At 40.0% G+C, this 14,414-nt stretch overlaps 1 protein-coding gene across 1 annotated transcript in view; it reads left to right on the top strand.

Annotated features, from left to right (window-relative positions):
- adck1 (aarF domain containing kinase 1) overlaps positions 1 to 14,414 on the top strand; it is a 123,153-nt gene that overhangs the window by 7,683 nt on the left and 101,056 nt on the right. The gene's annotated exons all lie outside the window — the stretch shown is intronic.

The raw sequence follows: 14,414 nt of genomic DNA, 5'->3' as shown, positions 1-14,414 counted from the left end.
AGTGTGGCAATAAATCTGTCTCTGCAAGCGAGGCCTGCACTTTAGATGTTTTTCTGTTTTTTTTTTTTTGACCTCCTGGATGAGCTGGATGTTGAATTTCTGTTCCAAGTTTTCTCCATTTGTGGGTAATGGCGCTCACCAGGGTTTGCTGGAGTGCCAAAGCCTTAGAAAAGCCTTTGTAACCCTTTCCAGGCTAATAGATGTCAGTGACTTTGTTTCTCATCTGTTCTTGATTCTTTTTAGATTGCAGCATTATGTGTTGCTTTTTGAGATTTTGTAGCCTACTTCACTTTATCAGACAGGTTCTATTGCAAGTCCATGAAATCTAAAATTTGTGTCTAAACACACTAAAAATATTGAAGAAGATTGCTATATACGTGAGAATCAAACACTGATATGCACGTCTCACGCACAGAGGATTTTGAGATTTGAGGTCATTTTTTCCACGCACCACAAGCAGTTATCAGTCAAACTAGACAGGAAAATGATAGAGAGTCGTATTTACTTTGTTGTAGCAAATATGTGCGTCCACATGGGTAGAATAAGTTTGAGACCTGTTTCTTGATGAACCAGAGGAAGGCCACGAGCTAAAGTATGTCTGCATGGGGGTAGGGGATTACTCAATATAGGCCACAAAGGACCAGGTAAATGAAAATATCATTTAAATGTCACATATTTTACCCTTTCAAGATAAGTTTATATTGGTCTCACAGGGTCCCCAAAACTCCATATCGGATTTCTGCATGTCTAAAAATCCCTCTGTTCCAGCCCTGCTCAGAGCAAGCTGTTTTTGTGTCTGCGGCTTTAAATGTTACTGACCTGTCTGACTCCACCCCTCTCAGGAAATGGATGTGGCTATATGGATGCAGCTCTCCTGATCCTCCTCTCAGCTGAGGATCAGGAGAGGAGGGTAGGACTATCTTCCAAGCAGGGAGGGCCAGCCGAACCTGGGGGTGGGGCTAACTCCCCACATGACATCATAAGGGGAAAATCTGAGAGCAGCTTGTTTCAGCACACATTTTCTGAAAGGTTGCGAAAGTGACGGGGGGATGGGAATGGATTTTTCTGATTCTTGGGGGAATTGTGGACAGGCCAGGGGCACATATTTTTGTTAGAAAAGCATGAAAAAGTGTATTTTGCATAATATATAAAATATTTGACTCCTCAAAAGTATCTACTCTTGCTGCCAAAGGCTACACCTTGTTTACTGGTTCATCTGATTTATACTTATGCTTGGAATCCTCTTTATCTAGTGAAAGTTACCATAATATAAGCAGCTGTGAGGATTTAGGTGCATCTGTCCACCTTTATGCATTGATACAGAAGTAAACAGGAAAAACTGAATACGTGGTGAGATTGATTGTTTTGGGACTGAGATTATGTCATCTTTCCCTGCAAGATCAGTTCTTGTATAACTCTGAGGATAAATCCATTCCATTGACCTGAAATGCAGTATATGAAGATATAAAGTGGCTTTATATTCATAGGAAGAAACCCAATCAGATGTATCAATAATGTTTTAATACTTAAAATGAATCTTGTGTGGATATGAAAAGATGATTGGCCTTCTTCTTGTTTTGAAGTCACATTTTTATTCATAGTCAAATCCTGCAAAGATGCCACCAAAGGATAAAGGTAATAACAGTAAATGCCATGTGATGTGCTTTGAGTGATGTTTGCTGGCGGTTGTTAAAAGGCCACAGCTTCGTCAGGTTCACTCAGGAGACGGCTGCTGAAAGGTCAGAGACCACCTACTCTGACAAAACGTGCACGGAGAGCCTCGCTGCAGCAGCAGAGCTGCACTGAACCTTGAAGAGCATGGTTCAGCATGGCTGGCCTTGTGTATGTGACACACACACTCTCACATAGACACCCACAGAGACACCAGGTTCAGCCCCTTGGGCCTTGCTGGTCAAGCCTGGCTACCCGTGCTGATTAGAATTAATGCATGCTGCTGATTTAATACAGAGCGCGGGCTCGCCTCCTCATTATTATGAAGTCATAGAGGTGAGTCGACAGCGCTGCAGCTCCATGCTTGTTTAGGGTTTTTATGCTGATGATTCTTCCTGTAAACAGAGGACAGGAAGGACAAACATGTACTGGAAACTGGTTCCAGTTCTTTTGGTATGGTCGATATTAGTGCTGATGATTTTACAATCAACAATCAAAACAAGAAAATCACAACTAAAGGTTTACTGTGCTAGATGTGTTTGTCCATAGGATTTACCATGTAGTAAAAGTTTCAGCATTTATTGTAAAACTTTGGCCATAAAAGTAATTATCCTTGTTCATCAATTGTTTTAACTGTAATGAGCTCTGAAATCATGAAGTACATCATCGGTATTGCCGGCATAACCAGTGGAGGAAAAACCACCTTCACCAACAGACTGATCAGAAACCAGGTGTGGTCCATCAGGATGATTTCTTCTAGTCATCACTGCTCTGGGCATGGTTGCCATGTTGAGTATGATCCACACTGCTTTCCAAATTATTATGCAAATGATATTTTTCTCTAATTTTCCTAAATAGTCTATGCAAATGGCAATCAGCTTAATTTTCAAGTTATCAACCGTTGGAGCATAATTTAGATTTTATTAAACCAACCCCCCAGTCATACCTATTTTATTTTTCTAAATAAAAAACTCAAAGTGCGCTGCTCCAAATTATTATCCACAACAGAGTTTCAAAACATTTTATAGATTGTAAAGAACTGAAAATGGTCATTTGTTGAATTTGCAGCATTAGGAGGTCATATTTATTGAAATCAAAACTATTTCAATCAAAAACATCTTAACAGGCCAAGTTCCATGTTAACATAGGAGCCCTTCTTTGATATCACCTTCACAATTCCTGCATCCATTGAAATTGTGAGTTTTTGGAGAGTTTCTGCTTGAATTTCTTTACAAGATGTCAGAATATCCTCCCAGAGCTGCTGTTTTGATGTGAACTGCCTCCCACCCTCATAGATCTTCAGCTTGAGGATGCTCCAAAGGTTCTCAACAAGGTTGAGGTCAGGGGAGGATGGGGGCCCTGTTTGCAGCATGAGATGGTGCATTGTCATGCATGAAGAAAATTTTTCTATGGAAGGCATGGTTCTTATTTTCTTTACAATGGAAGAAAGTGGTCTATCAGGAACTCTATATATTTTGCCAAGCTCATTCATAGGTCGTTTCCACCAAGCTGTCTGGCTCAGTTCGGTGCAGAACAGCACGCTTTTTTTTGTGTTTCCATAGAGCAAAAGTTGGAAAGGGTCCCACAAAACTGACCCGTACCATCCCACTTTTCGGCACCCTTCCATAGGGGTACCAGTCTTACCTATCCGTACCAAAAAGGTGAAGCTACACACACAACAGGGGGTTGTACTGATGTCACGTCAGCGCATGACACAGCTGCTCAGCTGCTCGACTCCGGGCTGCAAAACACAGAAGTCTACGCTGTGAGGAGCGGGCGAAAATGGAAGAAAAACTGGCTAATATCTGCTTAAATTGGGGATATTTGGACTCAACAGTAATCCAAACTGTTTCCCAGTCTGTGGGTACTGGTATCTGTCCACAAATCAAGTTTCCTGACATTTATGTGGACCTGATTTTAAGAACACAAAGCAGAGCCCGAAGGCTCACATCAGCCAGGTCTATCCGTGATGGATGTGAAACTAAATTAATGCAAATCTATTTCTTACTTTTGGTAACCTGTGAAAACATCGCTCTGTGGTTGTTGGACGTGTTTGTAAAACTTCGGGCTGTAGCAGACAAACTAGTGACTGATTTTACACGTCTCTGGAATAACGATCTTTAAAAGCCGTAGTTAAATGTTCTCTTTCTATCAGCTGAAGTTTTCACGTCGGCGTGCTCTGACCTACAACAGTGTGTTTGTTTCTCATCACGAGTGCCACATTTGACTGCACGCTTAATGAGCTCTTGTTTCCGCATCTCATCTTATCTGTGCGAGCAGCCGAGCTGCTTTCAGCCTCTCGTGAAGGGCTTCACTCAAAAGCCACTTAAGCAGCCAGCCTTCCAGGCTCATCAAAGGCTGCCCTGAGCGAACCGAGGGGCCATTCACAGCCAATTAGAGTGTATCACAGAGCGAGCATGGGAGCACTCTCAAGTCTGCCAAATGAGTGGAGGAACATGCCCTGCAATGAGAGAACAGATGGACGGCTTTTTGTCCTCTGCAGCTCACCAAGTTCTGCTGTGATTTCTCCTGACCTCGGAGACACGCCGGGCACAACACTACATTAAAGTCCCATGTAAAGCACTGAAGACACTTGATGACTAGAGCTTTTATATGGTTTACATCCAAACAGTGTCTTTGTTTTACACACTCAGCTTTTCAGTGTTTGCTGTGTGTTTCATGAATGTCATAGAGATGTTGTGGTATTATATCAGGATTATCTTGACCTAAGACAGTGGTTCCCAACCTTTTTTCCTTTGAGCCCCCTACTTGGATCTAAGACAACTTGAGCCCCCTACAGGACTGACTTGAAAAAAATTCTGATGCTTTGTGGCAAAAATTAACATTTATTTGGATTATTTTTTGTAAATCCAAACAAAGTAGTCCTACACACAAATTATTTTACCAAAAACCATTGTATGAATCAGTGTTGTACCATAATTTCTGTTAATATGTGCAAATCTGATTTTAGCAACTGCAGGGCAGACAGAGCCTGGTACTCCCCTGAGATCTTTGGTGCCACCTTAAGGGTGTCCCGAACCCCAGGTTGGGAACCAAGGAGTTAAGATATCATATTTTATCGCCATTGTACTGTAATTATTTGCTGAAAATTTACAAAAACTACTGATTCATCATTTCAGATTAATTATTGATCAACTTTGATATTAAACACTATAAATTATACCCTTTTTGTCCATATAAACATTAAAAATAAACATGTCAAAACACACTGAATGTGCATATAGGTACTTTGTATATAGGTATTTTCCATTATTCTTTATATTTAATTTGACAGAAAAGTACCAAAGTACTTCTCTTGTCCTCACAATTTAATTTATTCAAGTTCTTCATAAGAAAAATGCTAATGCTAGTGCTACAGAGTAAGTATTTTTTGATTATTAGTTTGATGTTATACTTTTTAAAAACATTTTTATTATTATTTTAGGCATTTCTCTATTTGTAGTTTTTGTAGTAAAAGGAAAATGTTAATTTGAACTGGTTTCAAATTCAAGGATCCATAGTTTTAATCTACATTTAACTAAACAACATCAAAACATCATAATTAATGGTTCAGTATTGTATTATTTTGGAGAAAAAAAAATAATTCCATGCTATGGTAGTGACAGAGCTGTTCTAGTTGTAACAGCAGTGTTATGGTAAAATAAAATAAAATAAATGTATTTTTTCATCCTTTTTTATTTTTACTAAATATACAGTACTTAGCAAATTTATCAGACCACCCTAACCCTAACCAAAGTAAGGTTTATGCCACAGCTGCCCTGGTTAATACACCAATATGTAGAAGCTCTTTAACCCAAATGATGTTTTAAATGCTAAAATAGAATTATTATTGTTATCCATGAATTTTCAAATTTACTGATTTACAAAAAGACTGAAAAAATAGTAAAGCACATTAATATTTCTTGATTAATATGTCAAATTATAGTTATTTACTTGCATTCCTGAACAGAAAAATTAGTTTAAGTGGTTGAATGTTATGCTTGATTCATTTCTGACTTCTCAGAGAAGCCCAGTGAGCCGGCTCAAATTTGGGTGAATTCAGTTTGAAATCCCTCATTCCTGTTCAAAATGGTAAAACGTGGAGAGCTCACTGAAAATGAAAGAGTCCACATTAAAGCACTTCATGATGCTGGATGTTCTCTGAGACAAATATTACAGGTGGTCTAATAAATTTGTTATGCACTGTATATCCAAGAGTTATTTTCTAAAAATGCAATGGGAAAAAAAGCAAAAATTGTAACAGCGTTATTCTCATGAAATGAAATTAGCCTATAATAGCCTATAAATGGGTATTTAACATAAATGTAGCTTTAGGTTTTCCTAAAGATGTTTATTTATGTAATGAGATGATTGCGAAAAATAGCTCAATATGCATGATTATTTTTTTTTTCCCGTTTTGGTAGACTGGCCCACATCTAACTTTATTCAAATACCCAAACAAGGCTGTGCCAAATAATAAAAATTAAACAATACATCATATCTTTGATTTATTTTATTTTTTATCTTTGTAAAAGTAAAATGTCAAACAACCCAACATAAAGTGTTTCCCGAGTAAGATCCTTCAGTGTTTTTTCATCCTGTTGCATTTATCGATCTTTCTGCTCTTCACATAGAAATCCGTCCTGGAAATATATCCCAACATGCAATAAGCATTTAGACTCACTTTTACTTCTAAACTGTTGATTTCTTTCCAAAACCTACCCAAGCTTTATTTACTTATTTTAGCACCAGTATAAAGTCCCAAAACATAACTCGTGTGATGAGCACAAGACTTTTGCTTCAGGTATCATTTGTGACCTTTGTGACCTTTGTGACCTTTGTTCCCAAGGCAGGAAATCGCCAGTATGAGCTGTGCCATAGAGGCACGATATGATGCATATTTAAGTTGATAGAATAGGCCTATTTGTTAAAATAGTTATAAGTGAATGAAAGGGCTACCCATTTTATGGATTAAATATACCATGTATGTTTCCATGCTCTTTGCACTTGCTTCTCCGGCTCAAAGTGGCTTTCAGCAAACAGCACCTTTACTTATAGTTGTTGTAAAAAAGTGTGACTTTATAATTCAGCCCTCAGAACATACCCAGATACATCAGGTATACAGAAATCTCTGCTACCTGCTGCTGTGGGCTCTAAGGATCCATTAAGAGAAGGTCTCTTACATCTTGTCAGTGGGTAGTCTGCATAAAGTTGCTCTTCACTGTATAAAATTACCACTCATGTTCAGGTTCTCTGCAGGCACTCGGCTGTTAAAAGGACAGGTCGTCTGTGGGCTGAGAACAGCGGACATCATGCTGTTTTCAGACGTTTGCTTGTTCCTACAGTACAAATACAGGGAGAGACAGAGAGTCACTTTTATAAAGACTGATGTTTCTTCTGATCAACTGTGATGTCCTCCCTGTGCCCGACAACTCTAGTTATCAATAAAGTCAGAGGAAAGCATAAAACATACGTTAATGTCCCCTTAGGAAAATTTGTCTTGGACTCTTTCCCAGACTTAACAGAAGAGTTATAAGACACAGAAAATACATTTCTAGTTTGTTGTCCCAAAGCAAATATTTCTCATCCATCATTTTTGCAGAGAGACTGATGGTCTTATTTGAAATGACAGATGTCATATTTATTTATTTATTTCTCTGTGGTGCACTTGTTTTTTTGGAGGTTGATGGTTTAAATATACAATATATAGAATTTGTGAACTCTAATATCTATATTAATTTAAAATGACAAATTCTATGTTATACTGTATATACAGGTACATCTAAAAAAACTAGAACATCATGAAAAAGTTCAATATTTTTTGTCACTCATTTCAGAAAGTGAAACCCATATATTATATAGACTCAGTACACAAAGAGTGAAATATTTCAAGCCTTTATTTCTTGAAATTTCGATGATTATGGCTTACGGATAATGAAAACCCAAAATTCAGTGTCTCAGAAAATTAGAATATTGCATAAGATCAATTAAAAAAAGGATATATTAAACAGAAATGTAAGGCTTCTAAAAAGTATGTTCATTTCTGTGCACTCAGTACTCAGTTGGGCCTCCTTTTGCATGAATTACTGCATCAATGCAGCGTGGCATGGAGGCGATCAGCCTGTGGCACTGCTCAGGTGTAATGGAAGCCCAGGCTGCTTTGATCGCAGCCTTCAGGTCATCTGCATTGTTGGGTCTGGTGTCTCTCATCTTCTCTAAAATGTTTGACAGTTAAAGTATTAAATGTGCCTTTTACCAGCACTCAAATACCACATTAAGAAGCACAATAACATGATTTTCCATTGTATGAACTTATTTGTGATTAATTTAGCACTTTTATATTATTAAATAACAAATGCAGTGCAAGACCTTCATATTGTCAGATTTTTATTTAACCATGCAATGTTTGATCTGAACTGAAAAATGTAAAATTCTGAATATAAACTTGGCATGTTAGGATTTTTTCAGTGATGATTTAGCTTATTTAAAACAATGAAAACCTACCTTCACACTCAGGTATTTAAATTAATTTCATCATTCAGCAGCATCAGTTATTAGAGTAATTTAGATTTCTATCAAATGTTAGTTCTTGTTCTGATGACAGCACTGTTTGAACAGCTGATATATGTCTGTAACATATTTAAAGGTACTCACATAGGTGTAAATGACAGAAAGAGGAATTTCTCTGTGCTGATTAGTTTGCATTGCACAAGCTTTCAGCTTATGGGTGCATGGCTATTATCCTTCTAAAAACACAGATGAGAACAATTCAGCGCTTTCTCTTAGCAACTTTCTGAGGAACAAATTTAAGAAAAATCATAATGGCATACTGGTGAATGAGGCCTATTTATCATCAGTGTTTTAGATATTTTCCTCAAAACTTACTTTAATATACACTTCAGTACTTTTTAATACCAATTTTGAAATGATATAATCTACTTTATTGTAATTATTAGCAGGATCAAACAGAACTAAAGCTTTAAAAAGAAAAAATACTGTACTAGTCATACTATTACTTGCTTATACTTACTATTACTTTTCATAAGCAGGACCCCATTAGGGGTTGTGAGAAACTGAGAGGGGCTCTCCAGTTGCCTTAAAGACTCTAAGAATTTTTTCAATTACACTGTTGCCATTTTACACCAATTCTGCCAAAATTTAACCCATTTTTATCACTTTTTCCCACCAATTTTGGTAGTTTTGGCACATTTTTGCCACTCAAAACACATTTCTGTCAAACTTTAAACCCATTCCACCACTTTTTTCCTGCCTGTTTTTGCCACTGCTAAATCAAATCTTGCCACTTTCTTCCTATTGTTGGCTCTGCTGACCCATTATTGCCACTATTAACCCCTCTTTACCACTTTTATGCCCTTTTTATCCACATGTCACTATTTGATAAGATGTTTTTTTTTCCAGTTTAACCCATTTCAGCCAACTTCTGCCTCAGTAAACCCTTTCATGCCTGTTTATAGCAATTTTTCATCCTAATTAACCATATTTCCTATTACCTATTTTCTGCCACTTTAAAGCCATTTATGCCACTTTTTAATCCTCTTTTACCACTCTATATGCCCGTTTTTGCCACTTTAACCTATTTTTGCCATTTTGGGGGATTTTTTTGCCACTTTAATTAATTTTTTTCACACATCTAAACTATTGAGTGGTATACTTTTAAAATCCAGTTTCACCACCTTATCCACCATTTTTGCCATTATTAATCCACTTTAATTCTGTTTTTAAGAAACGGGATTTATATTTTTAAGAGGACTACTTACTACACAAATGACTCAAAAAAGATATTTGTTTCATTGATAAGAGTGGTGATTATTCAGGTTAAATATAAGACATGGATACCACAGCTTAACTTTACAATGGTCCCAGATTTTGCTGACCCCCAGTTTGGTTGGGCCCCAGAAAACCCCCCCATTTATCCCCCTCAAGGGTGACCTTGTCTGCACATGACTATTCTAGAATATTCATGGCTGTGTTCAACCACCTTCAGGTACAGTGGGGGTCCCCGGTCCCTGGACCTTTATTTTGGGGGTCACGGGCTGAAAAGGTTGAGAAGCCCTGGCCTAAATGATGACAATGTGCAGAAGTTTATTTAAAACAATATATTAGCTAATATTGGGGTCCCAGGACTTCTGTTTTTGCTGCATACCATCCAAATCAGTGTGTTTTATGATTTGTATTTCACTATTATCATATTGGAGTTTAAAATACTGCTAATGTGACAACCCACCATTAACATGCCTCCTTTAAAAATCGTGACTTTAAACTTAGATGTTTCTGATCATCAATAAACACTGTTTTTGAATAATTATTTCATTTATAAAGGGAAAAAGGCCATCAAAGCCTACCTAAACACATATTTCTATATTTATTTGTACTGCTACTGACATTTCAGAAGCTCAAACTGATTTTGAATAAGTTTTTTTCTTGTTTTTATTGTTTGTTTGGTTTTTTTTTCCCATTAAATGGAAGGGCAAACCGGAGCACCCGGGGAAAACCCTCAAGGAGTTGGAGTTTAGATGGTGGTTCAGGAGGTGTCAGAAGGAGAAGAAGAAGACCTATGCTCCTCCTTTTGCTTCCAACACTCTTGTGTCCCCCATCCGATGGCGTGTCCAAACATTTTGAAGCATGCAGACCAGCTGGAACCTGCTGGTCTGCATTGTCCAAACATTTTGGAGCATGCTGACCAGCTGGAGCCTGCTGGGCCTGCAGCATCTTCCTGGATCTCTCGTTCAGTTCCATTAGGGTCAGACCTTTCCTGCTGGGTTGGCTCAGTCTCCTGCTGCTCCATGTGTTTCTCTCTCTCAACCCTGAGCGCTGTGGAGAGCTCAAGAGTGAGAGAGGACTGGAGTGAGAGCTGAGCTTTAAGTTCCCCAATTGTATTGGAATAGGTCTCCTCCTTCTGCAGGATCCTTCCTTTCAAGAAGTCCATGTCCTCCGCCATCTTTCTGAAGGAAGCTTGCTGTTCCACCATCAGGGCCATGGCTGTTTTCTGCTCTTCATCAGCCTGAACTTTCTCCTCAAGTTGTTTTTGGAGAATGCTCATCTCATGTCGGGCAGCTGCAGCCTCTTTATCATATTTTCGGCCCAGGTCTTCATGCATCCGGATGATCTTGCCCTGTTCTTCCAGGAGAAGCTTGTTCTGCTCTTTTTCCTGCTGGAGATCAGCAGCAAACTTCTCCTGGCTGATTCTTTGCTCCTCTCTCAGCTCCTCTATCTGTTTTTGAAGAAGGCTTTGGCCACTAACCTGATTGTTTAGTGCCTCCACCTCATTGAGGAGATGCTTTTCTCTGTTCTCTGACTTTTCCCTCAGGGCGTTCATCTCTTCAACCATCTTCTCCTGATCAGCCTTTAGTTTCACGACCACTCTCTGGTCCTCCGTTGCCCTGTCCTCATAGGTCTCGATAATCCTCCTCAGTTCAGTGAGATGGATATCGGCCTGATGTCGGACAGCAGTAACTTCTGTTTCATACTTCTGACTGAGTTCTAGGTATGAAACTTGGAGGTTCCTCTGAACGTTTTGAAGACGGCTGGTTTTCTCTTGTTCCTGCTTCAGATCAGCAGCAAACTTCTCCTGTTCACGTTTGAGTCGCTGGTTCTGCTCTCTTTCCTGCTTGAGATCGGCAGCCAACTGGTCTCTCTCTCTCTGGAGAAGCTGGTTCTTCTCTTGCTCCAGCATGAGATCTGTAACAAACATCTCCCTTTCCTGCTGGAGAAAGTTGTTCACTTCTCGTTCCAGCTTCTTCTGATCATCCTTATGAAGAAAGTCCTGGAGGCTGAGCCGACTCTTAAGCTCCTTCACCTGCCTCAAACGTTTCCGCTCCCTACCTGCGAAATTTCGCTTCAGGGTGCAGAGCTTTTTGCTCATGTTTTTATGGAGAGCTGTCTGCTTTGCCCACAAGTCTTGGATGACTCTCTGACTGTCCATCATCCTGTCTGTAGAATTCTGGACTTCCTTTTCCAGTTGCCATTGAAGGTTGTCAACCTGATGCTTGTTAGTCGTTGCCGTTGTTTCAAACATTTGGTTGTCTTCATCCAATGACACTAGGAGGCTGTCCTTTTCTTCCTGGAGAAGCTGATTCTTCTCCCGTTCAAGCTTGAGGTCAGCAGCCAGCGTCTCCTGCTCCTTGTTCTGGTGTGGAGCCATTCCTACATGGAGGTCGTCCTTCAAAGCTGGGACTGAGATCTTATCTCTGTCCTCCAACACCCTGACGTCTCCAGACTTGACCTCTGTCTCAGGTTCAGACTGAGGGATCTTGACCTCCTCAGGTTCACCCTCACTGACCTTCCATTCTGGTTTCTTTGAGGCTTTCTTCTTCTTTTTCTTGTCATTTCCCTTCTCCTTATTGGTAGCCATCAAAATCCTCTCCTCCTCCACGCTGAGCCAGATTCTTGGTTTGGTCTTCTGGCCCCCACTTATCTTTTCATTCGAGACTTCGTTCACAATGACAAAGTCCTGTTGGCGTTTGCCTCTGACCTTTTTTCTAGAGGAATCCAACTTCTCTCTTGGAGGAGCCATTGCTACATGGAGGTCGTCCTTCAAAGCTGGGACTGAGATCTTATCTCTGTCCTCCAACACCCTGACGTCTCCAGACTTGACCTTCATCTCAGGTTCAGACTGAGGGATCTTGACCTCCTCAGGTTCACCCTCACTGACCTTCCATTCTGGTTTCTTTGAGGATTTCTTCTTCTTTTTCTCCTCCTTTCCCTCTTCCTTCTCCTTATTGATGTCCATCAAAATCCTCTCCTCTTCCTCCATGCTGAGCCAGATTCGTTGTTTAGTCTTCTGGCCCCCACTTATCTCTTCATCCGAGACTTCGTCCTCAATGACAAAGTCCGGTTGGCGTTTGCCTCTGAGCTCAGATCTTGGCATCTTGGATATAAATGTTATTTAAATAACGAGAAATGGCTAAATTCTGATAATGTGGTTTAGAGATGGTATCAGAATAAATTGTGAACAGCTCACTTGCAGATTTCAAAGCTACATCTGAGTGAAAACACCTCTGACTCTTAAATCCTCACAATGAATAACTGGCAGAATGTTGACATGTTAACATTACATTACATCAAAGGAATGGAATGTTGACATTTTAACATTACATTACATCAAAGGGATGGAATGTTGACATGTTAACATTACATTACATCAAAGGAATGGAATGTTGACATGTTAACATTCCATTCCTTTGATATGACATCACAGCAACCGACCAATAAGCAATGGCCTAGAGAATGTTGCTGCAATGTCACATCAAAGGAATGGAATGTTAACATGTCAACATTCCCTTGGTTATTCAGTGTGATAATTGAGTCAGAGGTGATTTCACTATATCTTTGAAATCTACAAGTGAGCTGTTCGCAATTTATTCTGATACCATCTGTAACCTGATTATCAGAATTTAGCCATTTCTCGTTATTTAAATAACATTGACATTCAAGATGCCAGGAATTGGGCTCAGAGGCAAACGCCAAGAAGACTTTGTCATTGAGGACGAAGTCTCGGATGAAGAGATAAGTGGGGGCCAGAGGAATAAACAACGAATCTGGCTCAGCATGGAGGAAGAGGAGAGGATTTTGATGGACATCAATAAGGAGAAGGAAGAGGGAAAGGAGGAGAAAAAGAAGAAGAAATCCTCAAAGAAACCAGAATGGAAGGTCAGTGAGGGTGAACCTGAGGAGGTCAAGATCCCTCAGTCTGAACCTGAGATGAAGGTCAAGTCTGGAGACGTCAGGGTGTTGGAGGACAGAGATAAGATCTCAGTCCCAGCTTTGAAGGACGACCTCCATGTAGCAATGGCTCCTCCAAGAGAGAAGTTGGATTCCTCTAGAAAAAAGGTCAGAGGCAAACGCCAACAGGACTTTGTCATTGTGGACGAAGTCTCGAATGAAAAGATAAGTGGGGGCCAGAAGACCAAACCAAGAATCTGGCTCAGCGTGGAGGAGGAGGAGAGGATTTTGATGGCTACCAATAAGGAGAAGGGAAATGACAAGAAAAAGAAGAAGAAAGCCTCAAAGAAACCAGAACAGAAGGTCGATGAGGGTGAACCCGAGGAGGTCAAAATCCCTCAGTCTGAACCTGAGACAGAGGTCAAGTCTGGAGAAGACAGGGTGGTGGAGGACAGAGATGAGATCTCAGCCCCAGCTTTGAAGGACGACCTCCATGTAGGAATGGCTCCACACCAGAACAAGGAGCAGGAGACGCTGGCTGCTGACCTCAAGCTTGAATGGGAGAAGAATCAGCTTCTCCAGGAAGAAAAGGACAGCCTCCTAGTGTCATTGGATGAAGACAACCAAATGTTTGAAACAACGGCAACGACTAACAAGCATCAGGTTGACAACCTTCAATGGCAACTGGAAAAGGAAGTCCAGAATTCTACAGACAGGATGATGGACAGTCAGAGAGTCATCCAAGACTTGTGGGCAAAGCAGACAGCTCTCCATAAAAACATGAGCAAAAGCTCTGCAAAACGTTTTGAGGCAGGTGAAGGAGCTTAAGAGTCGGCTCAGCCTCCAGGACTTTCTTCATAAGGATGATCAGAAGAAGCTGAACGAAGTGAACAACTTTCTCCAGCAGGAAAGGGAGATGTTTGTTACAGATCTCATGCTGGAGCAAGAGAAGAACCAGCTTCTCCAGAGAGAGAGAGACCAGTTGGCTGCTGATCTCAAGCAGGAAAGAGAGCAGAACCAGCGACTCAAACGTGAACAGGAGAAGTTTGCTGCTGATCTGA

The sequence above is a fragment of the Cheilinus undulatus genome, linkage group 18, assembly GCF_018320785.1.
Source record: "Cheilinus undulatus linkage group 18, ASM1832078v1, whole genome shotgun sequence".
In the NCBI taxonomy this organism is placed as follows: domain Eukaryota; kingdom Metazoa; phylum Chordata; class Actinopteri; order Labriformes; family Labridae; genus Cheilinus; species Cheilinus undulatus.
Note: the sequence above shows the minus strand (reverse complement) of the source record. Positions and strands in the feature narration are given on the sequence as shown.